The following is a 6912-nucleotide window of genomic DNA, read 5'->3' on the forward strand; positions in this document are numbered from 1 at the left end:
AGCTAATGATAATGATCATGAAACTACAGATCAAGTTACTACCGAACCTCGTAGATCAACCAGAATAGGATCCGCACGAGAGTGGTACGGTAATCCTGTTCTGGAAGTCATGCTACTAGATCATGATGAACCTACGAACTATGAAGAATCAATGGTGAGCCCAGATTTCGCAAAATGGCTAGAAGCCATGAAATCTGAGATGGGATCCATGTATGAGAACAAAGTGTGGACTTTGGTTGACTTGCCCATTGATCGGCAAGCAATTAAGAATAAATGGATCTTCAAGAAGAAGACTGACGCTGACGGTAATGTTACTGTCTACAAAGCTCGACTTGTTGCAAAAGGTTTTCGACAAGTTCAAGGGATTGACTACGATGAGACCTTCTCACCTGTAGCGATGCTTAAGTCTGTCCGAATCATGTTAGCAATTGCCGCATTTTATGATTATGAAATTTGGCAAATGGATGTTAAAATTGCATTCCTGAATGGATTTCTGGAAGAAGAGCTGTATAGGATGCAGCCAGAAGGTTTTGTCGATCCAAAGGGAGCTAACAAAGTGTGCAAGCTCCAGCGATCCATTTATGGACTGGTGCAAGCCTCTCGGAGTTGGAATAAACGCTTTGATAGTGTGATCAAAGCATTTGGTTTTGTACAGACTTTTGGAGAAGCATGTATTTACAAGAAAGTGACTGGGAGCTCTGTAGCATTTCTGATATTATATGTGGATGACATATTGTTGATTGGAAATGATATAGAATTTCTGGATAGCATAAAGGGATATTTGAATAAGAGTTTTTCAATGAAAGACCTCGGTGAAGCTGCTTAGATATTGGGCATTAAGATCTATAGAGATAGATCAAGACACTTAATTGGACTTTCACAAAGCACATACCTTGACAAAGTTTTGAAGAAGTTCAAAATGGATCGGGCAAAGAAAGGGTTCTTGCCTGTGTTACAAGGTGTGAAGTTGAGTAAGACTCAATGTCCGACCACCGCAGAAGATAGAGAGAAAATGAAAGATGTTCCCTATGCTTCAGCCATAGGCTCTATCATGTATGCAATGTTGTGTACCAGACCTGATGTGTGCCTTGCTATAAGTCTAGCAGGGAGGTACCAAAGTAATCCTGGAGTGGATCACTAGACAGCGGTCAAGAACATCCTGAAGTACCTGAAAAGGCCTAAGGATGTGTTTCTCATATATGGAGGTGACAAAGAGCTCATCGTAAATGGTTACATTGATGCAAGCTTTGACACTGATCCGGACGATTCTAAATCGCAAACTAGATACGTGTTTATATTGAATGGTGGAGCTGTCAGTTGGTGCAGTTCTAAACAAAGCGTCGTGGCGGGATCTACATGTGAAGCGGAGTACATAGCTGCTTCGGAAGCAGCAAATGAAGGAGTCTGGATGAAGGAGTTCATATCCGATCTAGGTGTCATACCTAGTGCATCGGGTCCAATGAAAATCTTTTGTGACAATACTGGTGCAATTGCCTTGGCGAAGGAATCCAGATTTCACAAGAGAACCAAGCACATCAAGAGATGCTTCAATTCCATTCGGGATTTAGTCCAAGTGGGAGACATAGAAATTTGCAAGATACATACGGCTCTGAATGTTGCAGACCCGCTGACTAAGCCTCTTCCACGAGCAAAACATGATCAGCACCAAGGCTCCATGGGTGTTAGAATCATTACTGTGTAATCTAGATTATTGAATCTAGTGCAAGTGGGAGACTGAAGGAAATATGCCCTAGAGGCAATAATAAAGTTATTATTTATTTCCTTATATCATGATAAATGTTTATTATTCATCCTAGAATTGTATTAATCGGAAACATAATACATGTGTGAATACATAGACAAACAGAGTGTCACTAGTATGCCTCTACTTGACTAGCTCGTTGATCAAAGATGGTTATGTTTCCTAACCATAGACATGAGTTTTCCTTTCATTAACGGGATCACATCATTAGGAGAATGATGTGATTGACTTGACCCATTCCATTAGCTTAGCACTTGATCGTTTAGTTTCTTGCTATTGCTTTCTTCATAACTTATACATGTTCCTATGACTATGATATTATGCAACTCCCGTTTACCAGAGGAACACTTTGTGTGCTACCAAACGTCACAACGTAACTGGGTGATTATAAAGGTGCTCTACAGGTGTCTCCGAAGGTACTTGTTGGGTTGGCGTATTTCGAGATTAGGATTTGTCACTCCGATTGTCGGAGAGGTATCTCTGGGCCCTCTCGGTAATGCACATCACTTAAGACTTGCAAGCATTGCAACTAATAAGTTAGTTACGGGATGATGTATTACGAAACGAGTAAAGATACTTGCCGGTAACGAGATTGAACTAGGTATTGAGATACCGACGATCGAATCTCGGGCAAGTAACATACCGATGACAAAGGGAACAACGTATGTTGTTATGCGATCTGACCGATAAAGATCTTCGTAGAATATGTGGGAGTCAATATGAGCATCCAGGTTCTGCTATTGGTTATTGACCGGAGACATGTCTTGGTCATGTCTACATAGTTCTCGAACCTGTAGGGTCCGCACGCTTAAAGTTTCGGTGACGATTGTATTATGAGTTTATGTGATTTGATGTACCAAAGGTAGTTCGGAGTCCCGGATGAGATCGGGGACATGACGAGGAGTCTCGAAATGGTCGAGACTTAAAGATCGATATATTGGACGACTATATTCGGACATCGGAAAGGTTCCGAGTGATTCGGGTATTTTCGGGGGTACCGGGGAGTTACGGGAATACGAGGAAGAAGTAATGGGCCTCATGGGCCAAGTGGTGGAAGAGAGGAGGCAGGGCGCGCGGACCCCTAGCCCAAACCGAATTGGACTAGGGGCCGGCCCCCCTTTCCTCCTTTTCCTCCTTCCCCTTCCTTCTCCTTCTCCTCCTTCCTTTCCTCCTCCTAGTAGGAGTAGGAAAGGGGAGTCCTACTTCTACTAGGAGGAGGACTCCTCCTCCTGGCGCGCCCATAGAGGGTCAGTCGGCCTACCCCCTTGCTCCTTTATATACAGGGGCAGTGGGGCACCTCTAGACACACAAGTTGATCAGTTGATCTCTCCCAGCCGTGTGCGGTGCCCCCTCCACCATATTCCACCTCGTTCATATCGTAGCGGTGCTTAGGCGAAGCCCTGCGTCGGTAGCAACATCATCACTGTCACCATGTCGTCATGCTGACGGAACTCTCCCATGAAGCTCTGCTGGATCAGAGTTCACGGGACGTCATCGAGCTGAACGTGTGCTGAACTCGGAGGTGCCGTGTGTTCGGTACTTGGATCGGTCAGACCGTGAAGACGTACAACTACATCAACCACGTTGTGCTAACGCTTCCGCTTTCGGTCTACGAGGGTACGTGGACAACACTCTCCCCTCTTGTTGCTATGCATCACCATGATCTTGCGTGTGCATAGGATTTTTTTCGAAATTACTATGTTCCCCTACAGTGAACCCCATCCGAGATGGTGTCTAGATTGGATCTGGTGGTTCTGGACTCTGCGGCGGCTGGATGAATATTTCATCGACTTCCCTAGGGTTCTGGAATTTTTGGGGTATTTATAGAGCAGAGAGGCGGTCCGAGGGGCACCCGAGGTGGGCACAACCCACGAGGGCGCACCTAGGCCTCCCGGCGTGCCCTGGTGGGTTATCCCCTCCCGGGACTCCCCCCAGGTGCAACCAGGGCCCAACATGTTCCTTCTGGTCCATAAAAAATCTCCGTAAAGTTTCGTGGCATTTGGACTCCGTCTGATATTGATTTTCTGCAATATAAAAAACATGGATTAAACAGGAACTGGCACTTGGCACTATGTCAATAGGTTAGTACCAAAAAATGATATAAAATGACTATAAAATGATTATAAAACATCCAAGATTGATAATAAGACAGCATAGAATAGTCAAAATTTATAGATACGTCGGAGACGTATCAGTGGTGCAGAGTTTTTGTCAACTCTACCTTTGATGAAGTTCTTCTTGTCTTTCCTGAACTTATGGCGAGGATCCAGGAACAGTCTATGCAAGTCGTAGCAAGAAAACTTGCGACTGGCTTGAAGCCAACGAAACTCAAGAGCTCCCTTGCATGTGGGGCACGAGAACCTTTCATGCACATACCAGCCAACGAATAGCGCATACGCCGGCAAGTCATGCGTCGAGTACATGTACCAGACACGCATTATGAAGTTCTATTTGGTAAAGGCGTCGTATGTCTTCAACCCATTATCCCAAGCTTCTTGCAATTTGTCCTTAAGCGGCTACATGTACGCATTCATATTCTTCCCCGGATAGTTGGGCCCTGGAATTATCAACGTCAGGAAAATGTTCTTTCTTTGCATAATATGTCCGGGGGGGAGATTGAGTGGAATGACAAATACATGCCAACAACTGTATTGGGCTGCCGTCAGACCAAACACACTGAACCCATCCGTGCTGATGGTGACTCTCGGATGCCTTGGATCTGTCGCTTTTTCCGCATGTAATGCATCAAAGTGCCTGCATGCTTCACCATTCGATGTGTGCACCATCATCAGCTTTCCATCTGCATCTAGTTGGGTTGTTTTGCCCGTTTTGTGCCATGTCATCTGTTTGTCCATCTCTTCGACCATGAAAATACGTTGAAGTCTTGGTACGATTGGCATATACCAAAGGACATTAACTGGGATTTTGGTCTGCATCTTCTCACCCATACCGTTGTCTACCACAACATACCTGGATGACTTGCAAATGGGACAATAGTTCAAGTCTACATACTGAAGCCTAAATAAGGCACATCCTTTCTCATATGCATGTGTCTTCTCATAGGACATCTTAAGAGCACGGAGGATTTTTACTGACTGGTACATGTTTGCAGTTAGTACATGGCCTTTGGGTAGAAAACATCCAAATACAGTCATCATCGCATTGTAGCATTCTCTGCCCAAGTTGAATTGAGCCTTTGGAGCCATTATTTGTGAGATGGCATCCAGCTGACAAAGCTCAGTGTGCTCGTGGAGAGGACGTTTTGAAGACTCCAACATTTCATTAAAGGCCTTTGCAGATTCCTCCATCTCATTGTCCGAGTCCCGAGCATCATCAAAGTTTTGCACCATGTCTTCCATCCTGGTACCATGCTTATCGGTGTGACGATGAACCACCTCGGCTCTGGCACATTGGGCAGAATCACCATGAAATGTCTAGAGCATATAACCAGGCATAAGACCAAACTTCTACAGGTGTTTACTCATTTCAAGCTTGTTCCTCCTAGATAGTTGTCGCACCGGACACAGGGGCACCAGCTTTTTCTCTGGCCATTTGCAAATGCGGCTCTCACAAACCTCTTGGTTTTTGTTAGCCATTCATCGGTCATGTCTTCCTGACTAGTCTGACCAGTGTACATCCACACACAATCACTCATATTGTGTAGCTACTGGACACAAAATAAATATATACATAATTCAGCAAACCATATCCATCAATTAATGGATTTTATCAGATTTATTACGTCCATGCAACCTAGACGCTAATAGGTAAAGATAGGTCCTAATTCCACCCGAGTATGTGTAGATTGGGTTCGTTTTCCCATGCTCTGCTCCGGATCTGACGCAAAATTTCGGCAACACCTCCATGTTGTTCTCCTGATACACGTCTCGACAATAAGCAGAGAGGATGTGTACCCGGGGAACAACAGGGCGGCACTGACGAAATTCGGCATCGGATCCGGAGTAGAGCATATGGGAAAACGAACCCAATCTACACATACTCGGGTTGTCCATGGATAATGTTGGACAATTCGAAAGAATCATGATTATAAATATGCAAATCCATGCATATTTATAGATGTAACCCTTTCAAATGGGAGACGCATAGTGGTCACGCATACTGATGATTGAAGACGCCTATAGCTAGCAAGTTTAATCGGCGCGAAGATCGGAACAAAGCAAATGAAGGAGGGAGGAGGAGATGTCATTTGTGCTCACCATGAACGCAGGGGCGGAGCTTGTCGAATGCACGGGGAGGTCGTCGAACACCAGACCCTCGCAAAGATGAAACAACTGCACATTAAAAACCACCTGATCAACACAAATACGATGTTTTTATAACAAAATCAAAAAATATATGACCTAACTCATAATTCACAAATATATGACCCCGTAGGCCTCTAGAAGGCCGAAGAGCACCTTTTCGGGAGGTATTGGGTGCTATGTCGGGGTCGGGGGTGCCATTCGGGGTCGGGGTGCCGTGTCGGGGTCGAGTGTCGTGTCGGGGTTGGGGTGTTGTGTCGGGGTCGGGGTGTCGGGGTCGGGATGGCAAATCCTTGACCCCTCGACCCCTCGGCGACCCTCGATCCTCGATCCTCGACCCCTCGACCATCAACCACTTCTCCCCTTCTCCCCTCGACCCTCGACTCCTTTTCCCCTCGATCCTCGACCCCTCGACCACTCGGTGACCCTCGACCCTTGACGACCCTCGACCCTCGACGACCCTCTTTTTCTACTTTTCCTACTTCTTTTTTTCATCTTCTTCTTCAACTTTTTTTTCAACTTCTTCTTTCTTCTTCTTCTTCTTCTTCTCCTTTTTCCTCTTCTTCTACTTATTGTTCTTTTTTTTAATCTTTTTCTTCTTCCTCTTCTTCTTCTTCTTCCTCTTCTTCTTTTACTTCTTCTTTTCATCTTTCTTGTTTATTCTTAAAAAACAGAAAAAACAGAACTAAACCTAAACTAAATCTAAACCTAAACCTAAACTAAACTAAATTAAACTAAATTAATCTAACATAAACTAAATCTAAAAAATAGAAAAAACACAAGAACTCACCTCCGCGCGAGGTCGGTCCGTGGAGGCAGGCCACGGGGAGGGGCGCGGGTTGAGGAAGGCCGCGGGGAAGGGCGGCGGGGCGTGGTGCGGCTCCGGCG

Source organism: Triticum dicoccoides, chromosome 7A (assembly GCF_002162155.2).
Source record: "Triticum dicoccoides isolate Atlit2015 ecotype Zavitan chromosome 7A, WEW_v2.0, whole genome shotgun sequence".
Taxonomy (NCBI): domain Eukaryota; kingdom Viridiplantae; phylum Streptophyta; class Magnoliopsida; order Poales; family Poaceae; genus Triticum; species Triticum dicoccoides.